Below are 27,221 nucleotides of genomic sequence, written 5' to 3'. Positions count from 1 at the left end.
AGCACTGAATGAGTGAAGGATTGAAGACAGTTAATAGCATACACTATAGCACACTGTGGTGAAGTTTTAGAGGAAATCTTCAGTGTTTACCTTCTCGGAAACCTAATTTGTAAGAGTTTTGCTTTTATTATACAAATGGTTACTTGAATCATACTTTGAACGTGCATTGCACACATACCTTCTGCACCAACAGGGTTGAGAAATGACTTAGGAAAAACTCCTCAGAGAACTGGAACACACAAATGTGTGTGGTTTACAGTGGTGTTACAGTTACATTCCTGGGACTAAGTGACACCTTCTGTATTAAATGAGTGTTGCTTCATCTAAGGCAATTAACATCTACAAAATTCCTTGGCATTGCTGTGCTCAAGATATTCAAATAAATTGTATTCAAGATAATTGAATAAATTGTACTCAAGATAAAATTTAAGATTTGGCTCCAGATTCTTTCTACTGTAGCTACTTTGACCCAGCAAAGGGCTTTCATAGACAGCGGTTGTCAGAGTGAAGTTTTGCTTTGCGAATCATGAATTTGAACTAGCTCTAGAATATGATTGCGTGTTTTCATTGTTCTCAGCGAAGTTTCCCTAAAGTGTTTATAGTGTCTTTTTTTTTTTCTGGGAACTTTACAGAAACTGTTATTCAATAGTACTGACTAATTTTTACTTTCTTAACCTCTCAGACAGCTGTGTATTGAGGCTGGCTTAATAGAGGGGGCTCTCCTTGAAGCGCAGCAAACTGTGCAGATGTACTCCATAGAGATATTTTTGAAGCCCAGCACTGGTTTTACGTGCCAAAAGAAAGGTCAGAGCTAGGTTAAGGACTTCATGCTCAGACTTATATTGTATGATCTTTATTTTGCTGCTCATTATCTAATAGTGATGTATTTTGCAATGATGTGCTAACTTTATGTTCATCTCAGAAAAGCTACAATCTGTCATAACATTGGAGGTGAATGGTTGGCTGTCTTTCTTCTCTCCGAGAGGCCCGTTCTTTGCCAAATTCAAATTTCGGTTATTAGAACACCGTGATCAGTTGAAAACCCACGGAGCGATGGAAAATATCAGGAGGATCATCCAGCAGGCATGACTTATGCTGATGGTATAATGAGAACATAACATCTAAATAAAACTCCTGGGCTCACGTCCTGGGAAAGTGTAGAGCTTGGATTTGCAGAGGCCACTGGACTTTGTTGCACACCAGGTGTGGGAACTCTGTTGGAAAAACAACAGCAGCATCTAGGTAATTTCTGGCAGAGGCTTTGAGATGACTTTATGGGTTTATATTTGTGTCCTATTTGTACTTTCCCTGTAACACTTTGTAACATACGGCTTTCATGCTTCACATTCCGGCCAAAAAAGGGGGGAAATTAGGTAGATTTCTCAAGTAGTAGGTTGCAAATGAAAGTACTTTCTAAGCTTCAGTCAGTTCTTTGTTCTAATATCTCTGTAAGTCACACCGTACATTTGTATTCTTGTTGGGGAATACTAATTTAGTTATTTTAGTAAATACTCCACACGAAAAAGGCACACGCAAATAAGTCAGACCACAGACATGTATATTACTGAAGGAAACATTGTATAAAAAATTTTCAGAAATCTAGGTGGAAAAATTTGTCCTGTGATGGCACCCCCACCTCCTGTACTTTGCGTAAAACATGCCTAATGGAAATCATCACATATTTCAATAATACTCTTATAGTTTGATCAAGTTACAAAGAAGTAATTGGAAACAAGTCATTTTCATTTGATTTTACTGAATATAACTTAAGGATTTTTAAAGACCTCAGTACTGGCTAAATGCTCAGTTCCACCAAACATGGAACTGAATGTATTTTAAGTGTATTTTTTTAAGTTTAGTTTTCTTAGTAATCTCTACACCCAGTGTGTGCTTGAACCTGCAACCCCAACATCAAGAGTCATATGCTCCTCTGACAGAGCCAGCCAGGTGCCCCTAAATGTATTTTTTTTAATTAAGCTTCAGCACTCTAAATAGACCGGTTAATTGTATGAAATAATAGTGTTTTTTTCTTCTTTTTAAAACAATTTTTTGAGTTTATTTATTTTGAGAGAGAGTAACAGAGAGGAGGGCAGGGACAGAGAGGGAGAGGGAGAGGGAGAGGGAGAGGGAGAGGGAGAGGGAGAGAGAGAGAGAGAGAGAGAGAGAGAGAGAGAGAGAGAATTCCAAGCAGGCTCTGCACTGTTAGCACAGAGCCCAGTGTGGGGCTCAAACTCAAAAACCGTGAGATCATGACCTGAGCCAAAACCAAGAGTCAGATGCTTAACCGACTGAGCCACCCAGGTGCTCCTGAAATAATTTTTTAAACAATTGTACAGTGTGACCCCAACGTGTGTCCTACTTTAAGTAAACCATTGTTTTTGTAAAATGCAGCTTGTAAATAGGCAAAACGCGAGGCAATTAACCACTCTAGAAAGGCTTCATAATAAGCTCCCTAAACACAAAACAGTTCAGTCAGCATGTTTAAGGTGATTCCACCTTCCTCTGATCAAGCTCTTTGGAATGACTTCGCCATTTTCCAGTCCGTCTGCAAACATTTGCTCTTTTTTTTTCTTTCACTTACCCCTTACAGAATTTAATCCACATGGATTCCAGTAATTAAATCCTTTTATATGGATGACTCCAAGTTTTCTCCCTCTGGCTTTGACATAATGTCTTGGCTCTTTTTCTTCTTATCCGACAAGCTACTGGACGTCCCCCCTTCAGGACACTGAGTCTGCCTCCAACTCCTCATCTTTCAACCTCCCCCAGCACAGCCTAAGTCTCTGTTAACTAGGCTCAAAATCTGGGCGTCTCCTTAGACCGTTTGTCTACCTTGTAGTCTATACAGTCAGTAGTCTTACGGGTGCTTTTATGTGGCACGTTTATAGAGATGTCTTTAGATCAAGATAGACGCAATTGTGTAGTACAGAAGGAACCTTGAGGTCAAGTTTATCCTCCTTGTTCTGGAGATGAGGAAACTCAGGCCGAGAAAACTAAGGTGATCTGCGGTCACGGTGCTTTCTCCCCACACACATCCTGTGGAAGGTAGATAGAATAATGGCCCCTAGAGATGTCGATGTCCGGATCCCTGGACCTTTGAATATATAACCACTGAAAGAGGGAGTTTGCAGACCTAATTAAGTCAAGGGTCTTCAGATGGGAAGATTAACCTGGATTATCCAGATAGGCCAATGTAATCCAAGGATTCTTAACCGGAGCGAGGTGGGGAGATCAGAGGGAGAGGAGATGTGACCAGGGGAACAGAGAGACAGTGGAGATGCTTCACTGCTGGCTGTGAGGATGAAGGAAGGGCCGTGTGCCAAGGAATGCAGGCAGCCTTTGGAAGCTGGAAAAGACAAGGAAATGGATTCTCCCCCAGAGCCTCCAGAAGGAATGCTGTCTCACTGACATCTTCACCGTAGCCCAGTTGATACTGACTTGGGGCTTCTGTCCTGCGGAACTGTAAGCAGTAAAATTATGTTGTTTTGAGCCCCTGAGTGGTGGTAATTTGTTAATGGCAGCAATAGGAAACTGATACAGATACCGACCCCCAAGAACTGTGAAGAGAGCCTGTCACCCATACAGCCAGCATAAGGGCACCGTGGTAATGGGCCATTTGGGGGGACCGCAGCTACTGAAGGTAACATTTGGAGAAGCGCGTGGAGTTTTTGCATCTTCTTAACAAAAGTCTGCCAAACTGGAGCCATGGTGAGGATCCTTGGGGAGTACCTCACGGACCTCCCCGCCCCACTATCACCAAACAACTTTTTTTCCCAGATGCACTCCGTGGGCTGTGACTTTTATTTGTAAGCAAAGTGCATGAAATCCTCTGCGTTCCTTCTAGAGTGGGTTTTATTCATATCTGCAGGGAGAATACAGAACCGCCCCCCCAAGCCCCCTGCCAAAAGCTAGTTTTAGAAGTCTTGCTTGCTTTTAAACTTGGCTCTAATTTTTGTTGAAACCTGTCTCTTGGTTACTAAATGGGGTGAAAGGCCGCTGTGATCGAAGGGCGCCACCAGTGACTTTGTATAATGAAAGGATAGGGGACCACTCCCCCTGGAATGGCCTCCCGCGTGTTGCGTGTTGTCTCGGGCTGGGCGCCCCGCCTCTGATACCTGTGCCTCTCGTCGGCGAATGGCCCCAGTGTGGACAGAGGGCGGTGCGGTGTGGAGCACCTGGGCACTGCACCTGTTGAGCAGCACAGGAGGAGCAAAACTGCTTGCTCTGCGGTTTCTAGCTCACCGGGAGCAACGTTCAGTCCAGTGTAGCCTAGAGAGGGGAGCTATATGACAGCTGGACAGGTCCCGGGGGACCAGCTGATGGGGCCTCTGGTACAGAGGCGAGGATTCAAACCTCAGAGGCTGGGAGGAGGAGGGTGAAGGGTCCCGGTTGGAGGCTTCTCCCAGGGAACTGAACTCAAGAACAGAGAGGAGCTTGGCTCTTGTCGAGTTCAGGGCCTTGGTCTAAAGGTAAATAAGGAACGGAGAAAGGGAGAGAACCACTCAGTCATTTTAAGACCTCGCCTCACGTGAAGGCGTCACACTTCCCTTCCCGTTGTGTCTCATAAACGCTCCCTCACTCGCTCCTCACTTTCACGGTCGTGCATCCTCACCCTCATAAGGCACCTGTTGAAAGCATCCTGTCTTCTCTGTCTCTCTCTCCGTGTTGTAGTCTCTTCTTTCAACCCAGGCTCTCTCCACGTGTCCCTCTTCAAACGCCATCGTATTCGTGTTTCTCTCCTGCAGAAAAACATTTAATCCTTTCCTGTTGCCCAGCATGTAAAGTCTAAATTACTAAGTCTGGCCTTGACGACTTTGCTGCCTTTCCTCATGCACCTGCTCCAACCTTTGCGCCCCCTGCTTCACCAGCTTAAATCCCCTTCTCCAGCTGGAACATTCTGCTCATCACCCCTGGATGACCACTGTGCGTCCTCACTTCCCTTCACCTCCTGCTCCACTCTTTATGCTCTTACAACCCTCCATACGGAGCATGCGCCCTGTGAAGACTTATGGAAGTCTGCAGAATGCCTACTAGACAGAAGAGGCTGGGGGGGGGACAGCATATTTTTGGGTAAGCTTGATTATTTAGAAATCCTCTGCCTCTGATATTTTACAGTCCAGCTGGAAGACAAATGGAAAAATAAATTAAGAAGGACATCACCAAGGGACTTTTTTTTTTATGTGATTAGGCAAGAGTCTCTTGAGTAAAGGTGAAAGCTACTAACAGTCGTCTGACTAAACGTCCAGCTATAAGCTGTGATGTATATTTCTAGATGTTTCAAGGATTTATCCACAATGGGACACAGGAGGTTTTATTTTAGAGAGTGTAAGCATGTGGACATCTCTCCGTGCTCTTAATGGTTATAAATTAGGTTAAGAGATGTCCTACTGGGAATAAAATATTCACGCAGTGACAGCATTGATTGGAAATGTTGGTACTCTTGTCGGATGAAGCTCTGAAATAATAGTTACAGGACAATTAGGTTAAAACTCATATTTACTGGGGCGCCTGGGTGGCGCAGTCGGTTAAGCGTCCGACTTCAGCCAGGTCACGATCTCGCGGTCCGTGAGTTCGAGCCCCGCGTCAGGCTCTGGGCTGATGGCTCGGAGCCTGGAGCCTGTTTCCGATTCTGTGTCTCCCTCTCTCTCTGCCCCTCCCCCGTTCATGCTCTGTCTCTCTCTGTACCAAAAATAAATAAAAACGCTGAAAAAAAAAATTTTAGAATTAAAAAAAAAACTCATATTTACTTAAGTGGAGAGATAAGGTGGTCAAATATAGATCTGATATGTTCATCCACTATTTCGAATCCTTAATTTTATGTAACATTTAAACACATACTCAGATATGAAAACTGACAAGATTTTTTGGATTTGGGGGGAGTAGCAGGCAGAACAGGAAAAGCTGGCTTTTAGAAGAAGACACCTTTGAAGTAAGCACTGAGTTTATAAAAGGTGGGTTTTTCCTTTTGTTTTGTTTTGTTTTGTTTTGTCTTAAGCTATACTGCACAGGGACAGAGAAATGTGAGCTTGAGGAGAAAAGTTAATTATTTCCAAATCAGATGAGCATTTCATTTGCTTAGACTGACTTTTTTGAGTACAGGATTTGAATGGAAAACTTCCTGAATTTGTACTGAAGGAAAGGTTCCTAATGTAATTTTTAAAACATTTTTTAATGTTTATTTTTGAGAGAGAGAGAGAGGCAGAGAGTGAGCAGGGGAGGGGCAGAGAGAGAGGGAGACACAGAATCGGAAGCAGGCTCCAGGCTCTGAGCCATCAGCACAGAGCCCGACGCAGGGCTCGAACTCACGGACCGCGAGATCGTGACCTGAGCCGAAGTCGGACGCTCAACCGACAGAGCCACCTGGGTGCCCCTCTAATGTGATTTTTAGTGTTATTTTGACAGAGCCGAACTCAGTCCCTAAGGTGAGCCACGCTATCCAAGCCGTCACCGGGAGCTCTGCCTCAGTGGATGAGGTGCCCGCTCCCCCTCTTCGCCCCTGTTGTGCCCGAGTGGGGTTGTGCTCTGCGTCCTTTGCACCACGGTCCACTGTGGAGGCTCCGGGGAGGAATCTGCTTGCACACGAATTCAGGTGGTAGTCAGAACGCAGCCCCTTGCGGGTGGATACCAGGCGAGGCTCCTCTTTCCTTGCCCCTTGAGGCTGCCTGCAGTCCTTGTCCCCTGGCCCCTTCCGTTGCTCAGCCGCAGCGACAGCACCTGGGCAGCTTTTCACACCTCAGATCTCTCTCCGATTTCTCCTGCTGCTGCATCTCTCGGACCACAGCCAGATTGACCTCTCTGCCTTTGAAAGGGGCCCATGCGATTAGTTGAGCCCACCGGATAATCCGGGAAAGTCCGTAACCTTAATCACCCCTGTAGTCTCTTTTGCCACTTGACCTAACGTATCCGCAGGTTCCAGGGGTGAGGGTACAGATGCCTTTTGGGGGCTCCTGCCTGCTGTAGCCAGAATGTAGACGAGGGGTCACCGGGCAGAGAGAGGAGGGGGAGGCAGATTTCCCTGCCGTCGAGGTCAGTGAGCGCGGGAGGGAGGACAGTGGAGCGCCTTCCCTTGGCAAGTCCCGAGGATAGCTCTGGACGAGTGTCTCTTCTGTCCTTTCCTGCGCCAGGACCTTACAACTCTGACATGGACTCGTACACAAGGAAGTCCTAAGACAGCTTGTGGGATCCCAAATGCCATGTTTAACGTCGTCCTGAGTTTTCCTGTTTTGTCTCTGAGAACTTGAAAGTGAAGTTTGTTTCAATAACTGTGATTTACTGAGTTCACTGCATGGTAAATATTTATGGGATCTCTTATATTTAATGTTAAATCTGTGAAATAGTGGCAGACACTCTCTGCTTCCTTCACAGAAACGTGAAGAATAATAATGGCAATTAGCTAACGTGCACTGGGTGCTTACCACCTGCCAGACAAGATGCTAAGTACCTGGATGGATTATCTTCTTTAATCTTCATATCGTTCCCGTGAGACGTAAATATACAGTAACTGGCAGAGGCCACTGTGTGACCGTAGCAGCCTGCCCCCTGCCCTCAGACTGTGCTATCATAAGATTTGGAGGATTAAATTATAATTTCTCATAATTTTGTTCCTGTGGCATTTTACCAGCATAAATAAGGGACTCTTAATAGGCCTGGTCGTTTTTACGCTGAAAAGACAAATCACCTCCCTTGTGTGGTCCCTGTTAGCCTTTGAACCATGGAAAGCAACCTCGAACGGTCATTTTCTGAGCGGCTCCTAAGAGCCGAGCTCTGTGCTTCATGTTGTGTGGGGTCCAGATGTGTAGAAGCGATGGGAAGCTCCCACGAGTACCTCTCCTGAGCTCTTGAGGGAGGTCCAGTCGAGCAGGGTGGGATTTGGGGTAACACCCAGCTGGGCTTGGGGGAATCTCCTGGCTTGTGTTCAGAGCCCATTCGTTTTTGGCAAGACTGTTTATAGAACAAGAGAAACTTGTTAGGACCCAACAATTGGAGAGTTGGAGGTAGGGAAGGATGTGGGTGTTTGTAAAATAGTCCTGCAGGTTTGTTTGGATCCGTAACGTATGATGGGATGTCCTTGCTCTCCTTATGGGACCAAGTGAGGGCTTTACTCACTCTGAAGTAAGTGTGAAATACCGGTGTTTATTTGGTATTTGAATTTACTTGCAGAATTTTAATCCTTTTCACTCTTTGAAAAGACTTTATTCATTCCTCTTGGCTTATACAACGATCCTGAAAATAAAGTTTTAAATGATGCTAATTATGGCACTGTAATAGATTTTTTTTCCAACTTATTTCATGAGCATGTTTGGCCATACAAAAAAAAAATGGAAAGAATTTTACAGCGAATACCCATACTCACCACTTAGATTCTGCAGTTACCATTTTTCTATTCTTGCTTTATTCCCTATCAGTTCATCTTCCTATCCATTAATCTGTCTTATTTTTTGATGCATTTTCTTTCTTTTTAAAAAAAAAATTTTAATGTTTCTTTATTTTTGAGAGAAACACAGTTTGAGCAGGAAGGGGCAGAGAGAGAGGGAGACACAGAATCCAAAGCAGGCTCCAGGCTCCAAGCTATCTGCATAGAGCCCAGTGCTGGGCTTGAACTCAGGAATGGTGAGCTCATGACCTGAGCCGAAGTCAGACATTTAACCAACGGAGCCACCCGGGAGCCCCTTTACTGATGTATTTTAAAGTACGTGTCAAATATACGCACTTTCCTCCAAGTACAACGGCAGGCATATCATTAATTAGGATTCAGTATTCCATTTTTTCCCAGAGGAAAATTTACATACAAGGAAATACACCAGTCTTAAGTGATGACGTGTATATCTGTGCGAACCCAAGTCCCATCTTGATACAGAATGTTACCATCATTCCAGAAAGTTCCCCCAGTACCCCCTCCAGTAAATCCCTGCCTCTGCTGCTTGGGGGCAAGCACCGTTCAGATTTTTTCCACCATAGGTTACTTTTTTGCCTGTTGTAGAACTTTCACATGAATGGAATCATACATCCCATACTCTGGCTTCATTATTTGCCATGAATAGTATTCCACTGGGTGAATATCTTACAGTTTATTCATTCTCCTCTGGATAGGCACACAAGTCCTTTCTGGTTTTTGGTTGTTATATCGTTGCTGTGAACATTTTTATACATTTGTTCGTTCTTTGGGCATGTTTTCATTGTTCTTGGGAAGAAACCAACATTTCTGGGTTATAGGTAGGTGAATGTTTAGTTTCTCAAGAAACTGCGAGATGTTTTTCCATCATATTTTTCTATACTCCCACCAAAAATGTGTGAGAATTACTGTTGCACCACATTCTCACCATCATTTGGTGGTGTTGGTTTCTTTCGTTTTAGCCATTTTGGTGGGCTAAAATATACATTAGGTGGCTAGATCGATACATTAACAATGCAGTGCATACATTTCATTTTCCAGCTGCAGTTTTCCAGGCTTTAGTTTTTGAGGAGTGTTAGAGCACTTTTAGAAATCAGAACTGTTTCGCCATTATGTTTATTTTTATTCTCAACAATGTTTTATTTATGCAGGCTTTAATTTTTCTTTGATAATTAAAGTCTATCACATGACCACATTACCTCCTCACTGAATATCCCATCTGATCGTGTAGAACCACCTTATCGCATACCTACCAAGTAAGCCATGGTACATGCCTGTGCATCTGTGTACGTGAGGATGTGTGTGTGTGTGTGTGTGTGTCAGGATAGAGAAGGAATGAGAGAGAAAAAGAAAAGTAACGCTTCCAGAGTCTAACATTTACATACTGCTCAGGTTAGATAGGTTAATATAGGACTAGAGATTATACAGGACTGTTTCGATACTTATTCTCTTTAAAGGAAACCAAATGTATATGCCATTTACGTGTAAGAATCCGTACACTCAAAGAAGTGCCAAGATCTCTTCATGACCAGGCAGCTTCTAGGAGGTTTCTTGGGATACTTTGTTAATAACCCTTTTGAGTCAGTAGTGTATTGAGTCAGCTCCTCAACATTAGAATACTTTGAATATTCTAATAGCCTCTTTTAATCAGTTAAGATAGTACAGTTCCAAATGTATTCATTCACAAAAGCCAGAAAAACTTTGAATCAGAGTTGAACATACCAAGAGAGCTATGGGAGAAAATGAAATTCCTTGAGATTGAAGAAGCTCCCCTAATGACTGGGTATATCCTTTGGAAGTTTAGACAAGATAGCATCGTTTCCTTCTATCCTTTGCTTATGCCATTAACCTATACAAATATACATTTGACACTTCAAGGGAATGTTCATGTCTACCTTTAGATTTTGTGGGGCTGGGCTATTCCAGAGATCCACGTCTGGGATTAGGGAAAAAGTGGGTGTTTGAGTCAGGTCCTCTATTTTTCATTTCTGTTTCTTCCCTCATGTGGCCTCTTCTAACTTTTAGTCTGTTTCTGAGCCGCCTGCCTTTTAGAAACTATATCCGTGCAAAGAACAGTGAGACCTGTGTCCGGTTTCCCCGCTGTATATACTGTTGCCTTGTTAGTAAAACTTCTCTCCTCAAGCCCTTTGTCTGGTTTCTGTGAACTTCTGCACAGACAGATAGAATTAGTGGCATAAATAGCCCCTCTGTTTAAATTAAAATAGAGATTTCATAAAAAGAGAAGTTTTTTCCAAACTTAGAACGTTTTCTTGTTTCCGTACTCATGAGATACATTTGTTTACTCTGATTCCTGAGTATGGAGTCTCAGAGCCCTGCGTTTATTCAGTGTTTACTGTGATAGAAAGTTGTTCTCTGGGAGCTGCTGGCCCCTTCTATTATGTTTTTGATATTAAGGAAGTCTGTGGTTATTCCAAGTTAGGAAAGCACAATAGCATTAGATAAATGCAAGTCCATTATTGCAAATATCGCAGTACGAAAAGGCGGTATCTGCTCAAGGATGACCTAAAAGAAGTTACTTGTGTTTGATGTCACTCGATTAAAATATTCCCATCTAATGGGAGGTTGGAGGTAAGTGGCTTTTAGATGTCTCTTTTAGAACAAGGTTTTTCAATTTTTTGCTTGGGTGATTGATCTCTTTCTTTGTTACCTACCATCTGCTGTCCATGTTTTTGAATGTGCGATAAAGCATATGGGAAAGGAATAGAAAAGTTAATGCATTCAACTGGTGAGGGTGGAGGACAGTGTCTGCAGTCTGGTCAAGTTTACAGCCCATCTGCAAGCACAGGGAGCCCTTTTAAAATGTAGCTTTGCTCTCCAGGCTGTCTGTGCAGAGCCCCCTCGGTCCACCGCTTGTCCAAATGTCACCAGTACGGCTGTGGCGAAATTAGGTCTCTCCTTCCCAAACTATTTCACTTGGCACATGGGGCATATACTCAGTGCACAGTTTCGTGGGCGCGTTTTTTCCTTTACTGTAAACTTAAAGACTGCCTAGTGAAATTAGCCTTAGAAAATGATCCTTTAATTCAGCTCGCTCACCTCTTGGCAGCACAAACCGTTAATATGACTTTTAACGCCACTTTGTGTTTTGATTCTTGTGCCGCAATGTAGATTTTGAGTTAGAGGTAACATTGATAGAAGTCTCCCGTTGTGTTCTTTCCCCACTACTGTTTGAAACAGGTTTGTTTTTTTTCTTACCATCTTGAACCTCATTTGCCTTTTCAAATTTAAAAATAAAATCATTGCCTATAAAGATTTCAGTGTCTTAATGGAAACCTATTAGATGTTGCATTAAATATTAAACTGAGACATTCTAAATCAGTACACGTAAAAGTAATACATAAATGCTAAGTAAACAAGAGAAAGGAGTTAATGGCTTTCAGACTAGGATATTTTTTTATGTGCACTAATTAGATAACATGTTAATTAAGGTGGAACTATTCCCTGCTTATATCTTCCCATTTGTTTGTTTTGTTTTTAATGTTTATTTGTTTTTGAAACAAAGAGCATGAGCAGGGGAGGGGCAGAGAGAGAGGGAGACACAGAATCTGAAGCAGGCTCCAGGCTCTGAGCTGTCAGCACAGAGCCTGACGGGGGGCTCGAACCCATGAACCGTGAGATCATGACCTGAGCCGAAGTCAGATGCTTAACCAACTGAGCCACCTAGGCGCCCCCATATCTACCCATTTCTAAATTCAGAATCCTTAAGGAGACGTTTACATGAGAGAAAGGCCTGGCAAGTTAGATACTTCTTAAACTTCTTTTCCTCTTAGCTGCTTCATGGCAGATGAACCACTCTTTATCCATCCACCCATCCACCCATCCATGTACCCAGCAAAGAGTCTCTGCTGTCCTTACCTTTCACCACCGGAAGGTTGATAATACTAATTTCTTAAATGGCAGATTTTCAAGTGCTTTCAGGTCCGTTATCTTTTTACTCCTCATAATCCCGAGAGGTATCAGGAAAGAGATTATTCCTTTCTGTGCATGTGGGTGGGGGAGCGTGGCTTGAAGTCATGCACTGGTACAGCATGGAGATGATAATCCCACACACATGCTCCTCCTCTGTTCTCTTAGAGTGTCTCTCTCGGTTGCTTTAGACACTCACACTCACTGTTTCAGTCATGATTTCTGCTCAGGGATTCTCCAGTCTGAGCCACCCAGTTTCTGGGCAGCCGTCATGCTCCCTACCAAGTAAAGCTCACATATTTAATAATGAAAATGGGCATTATCAGTGACTTCTTATGGTTCCATGCCCTGGGGATCCAAAGATAATTAAGCCCCCACTTTTCAGGAACTCGAGCTCCTATGGGAGAAGCACAGATAAACAAACCACTATAGGGAGGAGCAAAGCATAGAGGGATGGGGAGGAGGAAATAACTAACTGGGCAGTCAGGGAGGCTTCCCAGGAAAGTGGCTTGTGAGGTGGGGTTTGAAGGCTAGGAACCACACAGAGAAGGGGAGGAAGGCACTCCCAGGGCCACGCCACCATCCATATGAATTGTAGCTTTTTTGTAGTTTATAAAGCATTTGAAAAAGACTTTTCTTTTTTTTTTTTTTTTTTTTTTTTTGGCAAAATGACAGTGGAATTGCTGAGCTGCTGGTAAACTCCTGTCTCCTGCTTCCTGCAGGGGCATAATGAGTAGTGGGTATTCTTCTAGGTCTGTGAGCCGGGCGGCTTGTCTCATCTATCTTCCTCACCTGAATTATTACACATCCCCTTTTCTCGTTGATTCTGCACGGTTGGTCAGTCTTCAGCCAGATAATCCCAACATCAAAGGGACTGGTTTTCTCAACTCTAGCCCCTGCTAATCTCATGGAATTTATTGAGGACACAGTTAGTCGCCTTTGTTACTGAGTTCCTTTACTGTCTTTTTTTTAAGTTTGTTTATTTTTGAGAGAGAGATTGAGAGCACGAGCAGGGGAGGGGCAGAGAAAGAGGGAGAGAGAGGGTCCCAAGCAGGCTCCGTGCTGTCAGCATGGAGCCCGACGTGGGGCTCAAAACCACAAACCATGAGATCATGACCTGAGCCAAAGTCAGATGCTCAACAGACCGAGCCACCCAAGTGCTCCTACTTTCTTTTTTTTTCTTTAAGTTTATTCATTTATTTTTCAGAGGGGGGCGGGCACAGAGAGAGAGAATTCCAAGCAGGCTCTGTGCTGGCACCGTGGATCTTGATCTCATGAACTGTGAGATCATAAGTTGAGCTGAAATCAAGAGTTGGACACTTAACAGACTAAGCCACCCAGGTGTCCCTACTTTCTTTTCTTCACTCTTGTTCTGCTCTTCCAGTAGAGTTAAGGGAAAGTGCCCCACCACAGCAGCCAAAAGGATATGGAAAGTTCAAACTCTTTAATGGCAACTTTAGCAGCGAAAGAGACTTTGAAAATTGTTGAACATCACCGCTTACACCCAGATCTTAGTTTACATGGGGTTATTGAACATTGTACTATGTCTCTTTTCAGGTACTAAAAACGTTTGAGATAAGGAAGCTGATGCTGATTCTTGTTGGGATGGGGTGCGAGGGACCTAGTGCCCAGAGAAGTCTCCTCCAGCGGTCCTCATGGAAGCCATGGTAGAGGTGTCTCCATGTGGGGAGTGGCTTCTTGAATGGCTTCAGGAATGGCTGGAAGGTTCATTGGATTCTCTTTGCTTTCGCAGGAATTGAAAGGGAAGGGGCAGAGTGTGGTAGGGAGAACGTACAGTTTAAGTGCTATTCGCTCTCTCATTCATGGATAGTTATTAATCCTGTCCTGTTACTTGTCAGACAGTATAAAATAGACTCACGATCCCCACTGCTCCAGTTTACAATTTCGTGGATGCAGTTAACTCTTCAGTGAGTGGGACTGCTGTTTCAGTTGGAAACGCATACCTAGGCCTGTTGTAGAACACTGTCTTTAGTGTGAGCTGTGTGCATATGGCCTTGTTCTGTGCTGTGTACCGCACCGGCCCCGGCTCCTTCTGTTTCTAATTACATGTCATTTTTCTAGGTAGTGCTCTAAGTGACTTCCTAGCTTGCTGTGAAACCCAACAGGTTTGCTAATAAGCCCATTGCACTTGTCACACACACACACACACACACACACACACACACACACACAAAGAGAGGGAAAGAGGAAAGAGAAAACAAAAAAATTATATAATCCTATCTAAAATTGAACTTGGGAAATATTTTCCATTTCCTCCTAGCCTATTACTGTACATAATTTAAAATTGACACTGTTTTAGGTGCTAGCATGAAGCCAAATTACTTTGAAGAATTAAGGCTAATGGATAAAGAAAAGGCAGACAGCTTTATGGCTCAGAGCAAAGGTGAAATAAAACTGAAAGAAGTTATAAAGTGAAACGCAATATAATGAAAGTAGTACTTGATAACTTTCTGAGGCTACTTGCCCGGGCTCCGTGGAACCTTTGGGATGGGGAGCCAAAACAGAAAGCCAGTTCTCACCACTGCTTCCCAAATTTGAAAGCAGATACGAATCACTTGCTGGTCTTGTCAGATTCCGGGTCAGTGGGTCTAGTGTGGCCCCTAAGATGCTGTACCTCTTACCATGCTGCTGGTCGCTGGACCACACTTGAATTGGTGAGGTTGTTCACTGCCCGTCCTGTCCTAAGATTTAGGGACAGGCAGAAGCAGACCCAGGAAGCCATCGATTGAATCTGGCTACTTTTTCCTCAGATTTTTAACCTTGCAGTTTAAGAAAGCTACCTAGAAAATGTATTCTCACCTTATTCAAAGCCTACGTTCAAGAGAGGTAGCTGGTTTAATATGTTCAGGTGTTGGGGCGGAACCCACATCACTTGTGACTTAGAAGGAATTGCGGGCCTTTTTTTAGGTAAGAATTCCCACTCGGTTGCTTCATTCATACAATTAAAGTATTCATTCATCATGTACTAACTGTGTAATGAAAACCCTGCGTAGCTCTGAGTGACTGTTGGTTTGATTATCTTTAATTTGCCTGCGGCCCGTCTCCAGCCGTGCTGCATATAGTTTTAAGCCAGTAAAAACTATTTCAGGGCAATAGAAACACTGATACCATTCCGGTTCTTGTTTATACTTGACACTGAACTATCTTTTTATACCTTCTTTTTAATAATCTTTAAAATTTATTTACTTACTCTGAGCTAGAGAGCACAAGTGAGGAAGGGGCAGACAGAAAGAGGGAGACCGGATCCCAAGCAGGCTCTACCCTGTCAGCACAGAGCCTGATGCAAGGCTCAAACCCACGAACCATGAGAGATCACGACCTGAGCCGAAACCAAAAGTTGGATGCTTAGCCAACTGAGCCACCCAGGCTTCTGTACCTGTACCTTCTTTTTAAATGGAGTACGGCTGTTATAAACAGTAAAGCTTGCACATTTTTATCGGTTTTATGTTAGTATATGATCTTTAGTTTTGTGTGGATTGCATCTGGAATAAGTCACTTATTGCCTGCTGTTTGGGCTTGTTTAAATAAAGAATAGCTGACCACTGTTACTCAGATATAGAGTCCCTTTTTTCCCCATAATTTTTTTTTTTAATGCTTATTTTTGAGAGAGGGAGAGACAGAATCCGAAGCAGGTTCCAGGCTTTGAGCTGTCAGCACAGAGCCCGACGTGGGGCTCGAACTCACAGACAGTGAGATCGTGACTTGAGCCGAAGTCGGATGCTCAACCGACTGAGCCACCCAGGCACCCCTCACCCGTAGTTGGTTTTTTTGTTGTTGTTTTTTTTTTAAGGGCTAACTAATGACTAGACTTCTGAGTCACTTTATTCGAAAGACATGGCTTTTGCACCACACTCAGATACCAGCAGCAGGCTGTGCCTGCCGCCCCAGCCGTGGTTTCTTCTCCGTCCCTGTGTGGAAGGTGGGTGAGGCCCTGCCGAGGCAACGAAATTCCTAAGTGGCCTTTTTGTAATTTATCTCCCTGGAGATTCTTGGCTGCCTGCAGAGTCCCAGAAGACCTTCAGGGGGCCGGTAAAATGATGATCCGTGTGAGCATTTGACATTCCACCTCACGAGGGTTGTATGTATTTCTGTTCTGTGCTTTTAAAAGTAGGAGGTAGAGTTGGGTGCCCCCGTCCTTTTCCTCTTGAAACGTTCATCTTCTTGCCTCCAGAAGAAGCACCACGTGTCCAGATGAGAGCCTGGGTGCTCAGGAGTGAGCTCTAGGCTCAACTGGGCCGGGCTTGTCGGCAGCAAACCAGGTTCCTGGAGGGAGTTGGAGGGGGAGGAGGTTGAGAAAACCCCCGGGGCCTGGCCCATCGCATTCCGGCTTTGAGCCCGGAGCTGTGCAGTCAGCACCTCCCAGCCTGTGGCTCTGTCTCTCATCTTCAGCAGATCTGGAGGCCTTTCCCCCAATGAGGAGGGACATACCTGTGAAACAGCCCCCCCCCCGGACCCCAGAGCCCCCGCGTACGATTTCTTCCATTCCGCTGCCAGGAATGCTGTGGTCTACGCTCAGTGTCCCCACTTGCTCACCCCCACATTCACCCTGTAACCCTCTGCTGCCCATCCCCCATCCTCACCACTCCTCAGGGACCCCTTTTGCCACAGCCAGCGCTCATTCCCCGGCCCGCTCTCCTCTGACACCAGTACTTTCGTCTCCATGACATGCGGCCCCAGCTTCCATGGCAGAGGCGTCTCCTGGCTGGTCTCCTGCCTGGGCTGCCCTTCCTCAGTCCCCATCGGGTCCCCCCTTTCCTCCTCTTCCTCTTGAGAGAAAGCTGTGACCTCGGGCTCCAGCCCTGAACCCTTCAGAGCATCTGCTCTACACTGGGGCCCATTTCCAGCTGTCAGCTGATGGACCCCCAGATCTCCCCCGACCGCCCCCAGGGCAGTCCTCCCCATTTCCCCCCGAGCACCACCTGGGCTTTACTGGCCAGGGGTCTTCATTCGTGGTTGTCCTACATGCTCGCTATGCTGCACCTTCGGACCCACCCCCCCACCCCCCCCTTGCCCGAGTGCTTTGTACTGACTCATCTTTGCTCTTCCTAAAGCCTCAGGCATCCTCCCCTTCGGGGGCCATGTCTGGCTCCCCCTTTCCCTTCCCAAGTCTGTGTGCATATCTTTGCTGTTCATTCAACAAATATTTATTGAATGGCTCCGTATTCCTGGCACTGTTCTAGGTGCTGAGGGCACAGCAGAAAACCCTCCCCACCCGGTACTGAGCAGCTGTGTGTACACATGGGCAGTCCGTCCATCTATCCTTGAGGCCGGAACTGCCTCCCATCTGGTCCTCAGTGTCTTTGCTGAAAGAGCAAATCCGGTAAGGCCAGTTTTCTCCTCTTTCCACTGTGCCTTTCCTCCACCTCTCTCAGGAGCGAAAACAGGAAAGAGAACTTCATAATCACAAGATGAGCCAGATAAAATTGCATCACTGTTTCTGGTTTCTGCATCCAGTTTGTTGAATTTTCGTGTGTGAGCGTGGTACAGAGTGTGAGTTGAATGCTTCCTTTGTTTGATAAATTTGCTCAGCTGCGGCCCACAACGAAAGTTTCTCTTCTGCTGTGTCCTTTGTTCGGAGCTGAAGAACCCCGTTCTTTGAAAAGTCACTGAGAGGGATGTTCTGCTTATATCTTATTCTAGACAGCCCCTATGCCTGGGACTACCAAAGCATTTGTTGGGAAACAAAACACAGCGTTTTCAGATGTTTTTATCTTGTAATACCGCCATCCCTTTTTCCCAAAACAAACTCACACAAATTGACTTTGGGACCATTAGCACTGGAGCTGCAGATAAACTAAGGACACCCAGTTGAGTGGCATTTCAGACACACAGTGAATAGATTTTTAGTGTAAGTGTGCCCAAATCGTGCATGGAACATAATTACACTAAAAATTATTTGTTGGTCATCTGAAACTTGGTCAAGCGTAACGGACACCCTACTTTTGAGGTCTCTAAATCTGGCGACCCTTACTGCCAGCAGAAGGCACTTGTTGCGATTAACCGTCTTTTAGCTCTCCTTTCAGTCATGGTGACTTTCCGAGGGACGTCCTCCTATTTGGTGAAGGCTCCTGCCTTTGCCGACTGTAATCGCAGCCCCACCTCTGAAGCACTTCTCAGCCCCCATTAAGCGAGAGGAACAGTGACAGGCGCGTCTTTCAGCCTGGAGGTGTGGGACCAGCTGTGCCAATGTTGTTTGGTTGGGAAGGTGAGGTCACAGATGTGAACCCAGTCTTCGGTCCTCGAGGCTGCTTGCCCGCTACAGACGTGGAAACAGTCCGATAGGCAAATATATTCAGTTTAGCTCAGCGATAATTTATTACGTATTGGTTTGAAAGGCAGAGAGGGAGAAACCGTGTCCTCCTCCAGGATGCTCACGGTCTTGAGAGGAACAAGCATTCCCAGTGGGGCTCAACCCTGGGTGGACGTTATAATTATCCAGGAGCATCAGCAGGATTCACCCCAGAGACTCTAAGTTCGAAGTCTAGGGGGGCCTGAATATGGGTAGTTTTTCCAAAGCCCTCCGCTCTGATTCTGTGTCAGCCAGAGTTGAGACATGCTGACTTTCATCTTTGCGCTTGTCTTGAAGTATTCCCCGAGTGTCAACATGCAGATAAGGGACAGAACCTCTGCTTACGGAGTAAACACCAGGCAGATTTAATGCTGGGCCATGACTCTCAGGTTGGGTTTCTTAGCTGTTCACATAATGGCCCAAGTGGTCAGAAAGTCACGTGTGTGCCGAATGCATTTTAAAAATCATATATAGGGGCGCCTGGGTGGCTCAGTCGGTTAAGCGTCCGGCTTCAGCCAGGTCACGATCTCGCGGTCCGTGAGTTCGAGCCCCGCGTCAGACTCTGGGCTGATGGCTCGGAGCCTGGAGCCTGCTTCCGATTCTGTGTCTCCCTCTCTCTCTGCCCCTGCCCTGTTCATGCTCTGTCTCTCTTTGTCTCAAAAATAAATAAAAAAAATGTTAAAAAAAATTTTTTTTTTTTTTAAATAAAAATCATATATAAATAGGACTGGAGAGGGTCAGACTTGGCATCCTGGAGTCCCTCAAATCGGGGTTAAAATTTTCTGGGAGCTGTAGTCATGTTTATTGCCACTTGTCATCACCCCTCAAGACTTTTAGCAACGGGATACGGTTGCAGAACTAATTAGGAGGCACCCTGACTGGCTAAGAGTCTAAATCGGCAGCCTGGCTCTGCCATTCTGCGTGCGACAAGCTCATTATACTCGACTTTCCATTCATCACTTTAACCGTCCCAGGTTAACGCCACTACAGTTACATCGACACACTGCACAGAACGAAGGATTGATGATAAAAGTCTTGAGGGGTGACTCCCGGGGTAAAGTGGGCTGGTTTGGTCAGCAGACCGCCTGTGGCTTGCACCCCGCATCACTGTGCCTCCGAGTGTCCTTGAGGACCTCCTGCATCTGAATCCCGGGATGCTAGTTAAATATGCAAATCCTGGGCCCTGCCTCACAGATCAGGACCTCTGGGGGAGGGCCTACAGATCCCGGACATAGTCCCTGTGGTCCCGATGCTGACGTCACAGGGTTAATCCGAGCAGTATTTTGAGTGTGGCAGACTCAGAAGTCAGACGGAGATAGAAGCCGTCCGTTATGTTATTATTGCTGTTGTCGTTACTGTTAGTGTTTGTGTGGACCTCCCCCTGTTTGGGGGGGGCAGCGGCGTCTGACTCTTTGTGCATAAGGGTCCCTTTGCCTCTGTGATGTGCCTGAGGATCTCATGGGCATCCTCAGAAGCACAGGTATGTCCCGGGTTGTCTCCAGCTCTGTGGAGTAGCTGACAAGGTGTGCAGAGCTTGTCTTTCTGAAAGCTGTGTTGCCATGGTATCACTTTCCCCCCTTGATTCTTTCTTCCTGTTGCTTTGAAGGCAGGTCGATTTTTTTTTTTTTTTTACTATGAGCAGAGTCTTCCCATTTAACTTACAAGTAATTACATGTATCTTATCATAGATCTTCATTAATGTACAGTGGAGCTAAAAATAGGATAGTGCGTGTTACCAGCAATTGGGGAAAAACGAAGGAAACTATTAAATAAAGTTTTCAAAATGTGCCTTGTGAAGCCTCTTTTTGCTAATGTGGGTTTTGTACTGATTTGGAGAATGGCTTCTAAGTGTAGCCTTCGGTCTGCTGAAAACAGAACGTGTTACACTCATCAGTCACCTGGACCAGTGGTTCTCAAGTAGGACTTTCTGTGAGCCAAGCAGAGGTGTTTTAATACCCAAAATGGAACATTTGGGGCTTTTTCCAGGTTGCACTAGAAAATATTATAGTTGAAAATGTTTCTAGTCCGTGCTGTTTATCTCAGTGAGAGAACCTTTGATAAGATGAGTCCTCCGTTACCCCGAATTATAAACCTACTTCAGGTTTGATGTACCTGCGACTCTGTGCAGATTCCACTCCCACACCTAGATGTTCTGCCACCTGCAGAGTTCGTCACCCACTGGCATAAGCAAACTTAAAAGCATTAGACTCAGGGCACCTGGGAGGCTCGGTCAGTTGAGCATCCCACTGCGGCTCAGGCCATGATCTCACGGTTCGTGAGTTCGAGCCCCGTGTTGGGCTCTGTGCTGAAAGCATGGAGCCTGGAGCCTGTTTCAGATTCTGTGTCTCCCTCTCTCTCTGCCTCTCCCCTGCTCCCTCTCTCCCTCTCCCTCCCCCTCAAAAATAAACAAACATTAAAAAATTTATAAAAAAAAAAAAGAAAGAAAATACTGATAAATGATTACAAATTAGATCCACCCTCCCCCTTCCCCATCTCAGACTCTTGCTTGTTTTTCTGGCCCCATATCAGCTGTCATCTCCTTGTATGACTTCTCTGTAGGGTCCCTTAGCACTTTGTGCAACCTCCATGACATCACCTGCTGTGTTTCATACATAATGTGCCCCTCGCTGCTCAGTTCCCACTATCTATATATACTCACTATCAAGACCTGCAGGATTGTTTCTCCTAAATTCACGGCCTTCAGTGAAAGCCCATGTACCATGTACCCCACCGTGCACACAAGTCTGTGCAAGAGGCTGTAGGGTGGGCTGTAGGTCCCAGCCATTCTCCTGATAGGATGCCGACTCAGGGTGTTTACGAGCATCGTGCCTAGACTTTGCCAGTTGCTTGACTGTGGGAGCTGAGGACGAGGGCCAGGATGGGCACTGACATGGGCAGCAGGGCTTCTGGCATATGGTGGGTTCAGCGTTTGCAGTTTGGTTGCTCAGACAGAGGCCAGAGTTCTGCAGCATGTAGGACTCTGTACTGTTACTGTGGCAGAAAGTTCACTGTTGTGGGCCATCAGTCTGGTGTGTGACGGGAGTCTGGTCGGCGTGAGGGAGGCCAGCAGCTCTGTGCGCACAGCGGCCCGTCCTCCCCGGCCTTTGCACATGCTCAAATACAACAAAATCCCTTCCTGCCTCTTCCTTTTATTTTTTTTTTAATGTTTATTTATTTTTGAGAGAAAGAGAGAGAGAGTGTGTGAGTGGGGGAAGAACAGAGATAGAGGGAGACACAGAATCTGAAGCAGGCTTCAGGCTCCGAGCTGTCAGCACAGAGCCCGATGTGGGGCTTAAACTCATGAACTGTGAGATCCTGACATGAGCCAAAGTCTGAGGTTCAACTGACTGAGCCACCCAGACGCCCTCCTGCCTCTTCCTAAAAATTAACTCTTGAGTATCCAGGAGTCCATACAGCTAGGAACAAATGAATGAACGATTGAATGAGTGAGCTAGCGAGCAAGGGAGTGGAGGAGACACATCCCTTATACAGAAGAACCGAAATAAGTGAGGTCAGTCTTCTGCTGTCAAGGTCACAAAACCTCCAGCCCCTCACGTATGGGTTGTGGAAAGGAGAAAGTAATTCTACGATTACTTGTTTCGTTAGGAGGAACTGAACAAACAGGCAGGTGACAAAGGTCAGCATCAATAGCCATGTTGATAGTACCCTTGATGTGACAAGAATGACACTTTCCTTCTGGGGTCTTCCTCCTTACACCCTTAATCCCAGTCTAACCGTGAGAAAACACTTCACAAACCCAAACTGGGGGACATTGTACAAAATACCCAGCAGTACCCTCAAAACTGTGCCCAGGTCATCAAGAACTTGGAATGTCTGAGACACTGTCACAGCCAAGAGGAGCCTAAGGAAATACGACAACTAGATGTGATGCGACTTCCTGGATGGGGGCCTGGATCAGGAAAGGGACATTAGGGGGCAACTAAGGAATCTGAATAAAGGAGGAGCTTCGGTTAATGACAATGTGTCAGCATTGGTTAATTAATTATAGCAAATGTACCAGATTTTGCTACAAGATGCTGGGTAAAAGCTATATGGGAACTATCTCTACTGTCTTTGCAATTTTTCCGTAAACCTAAAACTGTTCTAAAATCACATATGTCTTAAAAAAATAAAATAATCCCCAAGGAGGAAGGTAACTGTTGGTGCTGGAGGTAGAAGTAAGGTGGTTTTAGAAGGTGATGCCTATTAGCTGAAAATACAAGTTTTATGGGAGAAAATATATGCCATATACCATAATCGAATTTAGGGACTCTTAATACTAGCAGAATATATTCGTCACAGATGTCCTCGATCTCTTCTACTTTGATTTCAGGGAAAATGTATATAAAATATTAGGTTACTATCGTGAATTTATTGTTTTATGGGCATAAACAAGCAACAGAGGCAAAAGCAGAACCATAATGAATGACTTTGCTAATTGCTGTTTCCTTCATTAGTTGGCATTCATTTTTCAGTCTGACATCGTATCAGAAGTATTGTTTATTTTTATACGTATTGGGAAAGAGCATGCAAAATAGTGACTGTTCTCCCCAGCAGTTCCAGGTCTGAATCGAAAAAAGATGAAATTTGGCTGCTGGTGGGAAGGGTACCTACCAGTTTTAGGATTACAGAACTATTAGCATTTCCCCCTGTACAAAATCTATTTTTTGCATATGGGAGATCCAGGCATGAGCACTTAGTTCCTATAGCTCTTTATTTTTTTATTTTTTTTAATGTTTTACTTATTCTTGGGAGAGAGAGAAACAGAGCATGAGCGAGGGGAGGGGCAGAGAGAGAGAGGGACACAGAATCCAAAGCAGACTTCAGGCTCTGAGCTATGCAGGGCTCGAACTCACGAGCCATGAGATCATGACCTGAGCCGAAGTCAGACGCTCAACCAACTGAGCCAGCCAGGGGCCCCTCTATAGCTCCTAAGCTTTCACGATCAGGTCACACGCATCTGAATCAGACCTCAGAGTTAATTGCAAAATGAGTGTTTCCATGAAGACGTTTAATTGGACTTTTTATATAGTCTGCCTGCTAAAAAAAAAAAAAGCATGTTGTCTTTTAAGTAGAAGTTTATTTAAAACCATGTTAAGTGAGCCATAACAATCTTGAAAGAGGGTTTTTCTTCCCCTCTTTTCCAAAGGCCTTCAGTGTATTTACACTAAAGATACTCCGTGAATACCTTGTTCAGATCCCAGAGGATTCAGTGGTATGAACTATAGTTTAAGAACACTTTGTAGTCGTTTCAGGAGCACATATACTAAAATTGGAACGATACAGAGATTAGCATGGCCCCTGCACCAGGATAATACACAAATTTGTGAAGTGTTCCATATTTTGGGGCGCCTGGGTGGCTTGGCTGAGCATCTGATTTCAGCTCAGGCCATGATCTCACGGCCATGATCTCACGGTTTGTGAGTTCGAGCCCCGAGTCGGGGCTCCCTCTCTCTCTCTGCTACTCTCCCACTCTCTCTCTCTCTCTCTCTCTCTCTCTCTCTCTCTCTCTCTCCTTCAAAAATAAACACTAAAAAAAAAAAAAAAAAAAAAGAACATCAGACAAGTTTCAGGTTTAGTATGAGGCTACAGGTAGAATATCATTTGCTTACATTTTTTCCCTTAAGAATTCATCTTCCAAGAATTTCTGCTCTGGCTCCTTGACACACAGACCTGAATGTTTCTGTATAGAGATTTCATCAAGTAGTCTCCCTGAGGGAAATAGAGTTTATCAGGTAACTCTGGGTTCTAGTGAAAGGTGACAATGTATTAGTTTATTAATAAATCATTGTTAATTGATAATTTGTTAATAGCCCACACTTCACTGTGTTAAGCATACTTCATGTAACTTTTCTCTCTAAACACTAATAAAAGTCTACACTGCCCATCTTTTTGCTGGCAGAACCCTGGTTTTGTTCAGGTGTCAGAGTACATGGGCTCATCCTCAAGGCTGGGGTCACCCTAGTGCAGGACCCCGTTCTGGGGTGTGACAGCATGTCCCTGTCTGCTTTTGCTTCCTGATAAGTGGAAGGCACGGGGGGGGGGGGGGGGGCGGGGAGAGGGAACCCTGTGGCCCATTTCCTTCTTTTCTACTTGGACACTGTTGTGACAGCCCGTGCTCCAGTGATGACACTTTTGACTAGGAAGTGACAAAAAGCCAACCCGCTGAGGGTTGAACTTCTGGAAGGAACCCCAGTTTTGGACAACACTGCCGAGCAGCTAAGCCTGGCCGGCCCCTGCTGCCTCCAGACTTCCTGTTCTTTGGGAAACGTAAACCCCTGCTTGTTTAAGCCACTGCTAGCCTGGTGTTCCAGTGTTCGCAGCCAAAAGCCTCCTTAACTGATGCTGCTGTCTTATCCCAGCTCTACATGTGAAAAAGGGAAGACTTCCCCAGGTAGGAACCCCTTTCTTGGGATTGCATGACTCCAAGTGGCAGAACTGGGTCTCGAACACAGATCCGGCCCCCAAACCCTTAGACTTAACCATGAATGGGTGCCTTTCCTCCAAGACAGGGCTTTGAAACTTTCTCAGAGATAGGTCTACCTGGAGCAAACCTGATCATAAATGAAGCTGTTTCCAAAGTGTTTGTGTCTGCCTCCCTTTTCTTTTTTAATTTTTTAAATGTTTGTTTATTTTTGAGAGAGAGAGAGAGACACACACACAGTGAGAGTGGGGGAGAGGCAGAGATTGAGGGAGACAGAATCTGAAGCAGGCTACAGGCTCGAGCTGTCAGCACAGAGCCCGCAGGGCTCGAACCCAGGAACCGTGAGATCATGACCTGAGCCGAAGTCGGAGGCTTAAGCAACTGAGCCACTCAGGCTCCCCCACTGCCTTCCTTTTCTTATAAAACCACCAATCCTATCGGAATAGGACCCCACCCTTAGGACCTCATTGAACCTTAGTCACCTTTTAAAGTCCCTAGCTCAAAAATACAGTCACGTTGGAGGTTAGGGCTTCAACATAAGAAGGTGAGGATGACACAGATCAGTCTACAGCACACAGCCATACGGTTTCTCTCTTTGGAGAAACCAAAGCTTCGAGAAGTCTCGCCAAGCCCGCTGCTGGCAGGTTGTCTCTGAATCTAACACTTTGAAACCCAGCTGTGGTCCTGGCACCCAGACCTAGACCTGTGGAGCACCCCTCCTCGGATTGTTCAGCACTGATTTGAGAACCCCAGGATTTCAGAGCTCAGGGTAGCTAGCTGAGGGTTTGAAAGCGTTATCTTCTTAAAGAAAAGTCAGAATTGGGGGGCTTTTATTTCCAGCATTAGTTTCCCACCTGGCCCATGGGTGTTGGGCATAGACCTTTAGAGCAGTCGGTCTCAGCTTGTCCCTGGGGAAGACAACATGGTCCATTCAGACAGAACCACGACCAGAGCTCAAGTGCATTGTCAGAGTGGGAAAGTAGATGCGGTCCGGTCAGTCTCCACCATGTTTAGAAAATTTAGTACCGGACAGTGACCCCTAAATCCTTGAATCTGAGAGCCTGCTTCCTATCAAAATGGTTTATAGCACCCCCCCCACACACACACACACCCAAGCATTACACAGTATCATTCGGTAGAGAAAATATGTTGGTCATGTGAGTGTCCTAACCATTCACATTTAATCCCATTTTAGTACCTGAAACCCTTTTTCTATAGGGCTGAAAATAACAGCAGGGAACATACAGGATTTCCTTGATTCTGCCCAGACGCTACCATATCATAGGCCCACACTGATTATAAAACACATCCCCGTTTACGAAATATTAAGTGGAGCAGTAAAGCTACACCTCAAAATCAAAGAATACATCGGGCGCAAGTTTTTTCGGTCCACAGAGAATGTCTCTGCACATAGCTGTGCACTCTTGAGAACTCCACGTGTTACCTGCCCCACAACCCCGACACTGGCCACTGCTGAGTTTCAAGTGTCAGGTCAAAAGCGTTTCGCTCTCGCATGTGGAAGGCAGATCTACTGCATGGATAAAACTGCCCTATTTGGTGCTCCTTTTCCTTTCTTATTTGTGTGTGTGTGTGTGTGTGTGTGTGTGTCTGTCCTTCTGGGTATTGCTCAGCCCAGCCTTGCCTCAGGGGGGATATAGAGAAAAACCAGTGACCCCAGTCAACCTGGGTGACAGATGGTGGCCTTGAACCCTGTAGGCTTCCCTCTCTCTCAGCTCCGTTTTTGAGGGTACTGTGCTCTGAATAACATCCTTTTCATTACTGCTCCCTCCTCCCTGAGAATACTGCATTGTTGACTCAGGTATAAATGACAGATTTCACAGTGGTCACTCAGAAGGACCTCTGACACCAGATGCTGTATTAAGTCCCCAGTTGTTGAGTAAGAATCCAAGGACGCTGGCAGAGAAGGAAAGAATTTCTCTGTATTACAAGTCAAGGTAAATAGTAGAAGGTTAAATGAGTCAGAAACTTGAGTCTAGTAGAAGATAAAAATGAACCTAACCTTGATTACCAATCTTAGGAATTTATTCCCACTTTCTCATTCACTTTTTAGTCTGTATCAGAGGGAAAGAAAGCCATATATCTCCATGTACGTGCTTTTACGCCACCTTGATGGAAACAAAGATAAAAGTATTGTACTTTCAAGTTGT

The 27,221-nt window shown here is 45.2% G+C and overlaps 1 protein-coding gene and 1 pseudogene across 2 annotated transcripts in view; both read left to right on the top strand.

Annotated features, from left to right (window-relative positions):
- Positions 1 to 27,221, top strand: part of FAM171A1 (family with sequence similarity 171 member A1) — a 135,665-nt gene that overhangs the window by 2,906 nt on the left and 105,538 nt on the right. The window lies entirely within an intron of this gene.
- LOC111561517 lies at positions 23,875 to 23,975 on the top strand (annotated as a pseudogene).

The sequence above is a fragment of the Felis catus genome, chromosome B4 (assembly GCF_018350175.1).
Source record: "Felis catus isolate Fca126 chromosome B4, F.catus_Fca126_mat1.0, whole genome shotgun sequence".
In the NCBI taxonomy this organism is placed as follows: domain Eukaryota; kingdom Metazoa; phylum Chordata; class Mammalia; order Carnivora; family Felidae; genus Felis; species Felis catus.
This window is presented reverse-complemented; position numbering and strand designations above follow the sequence as displayed.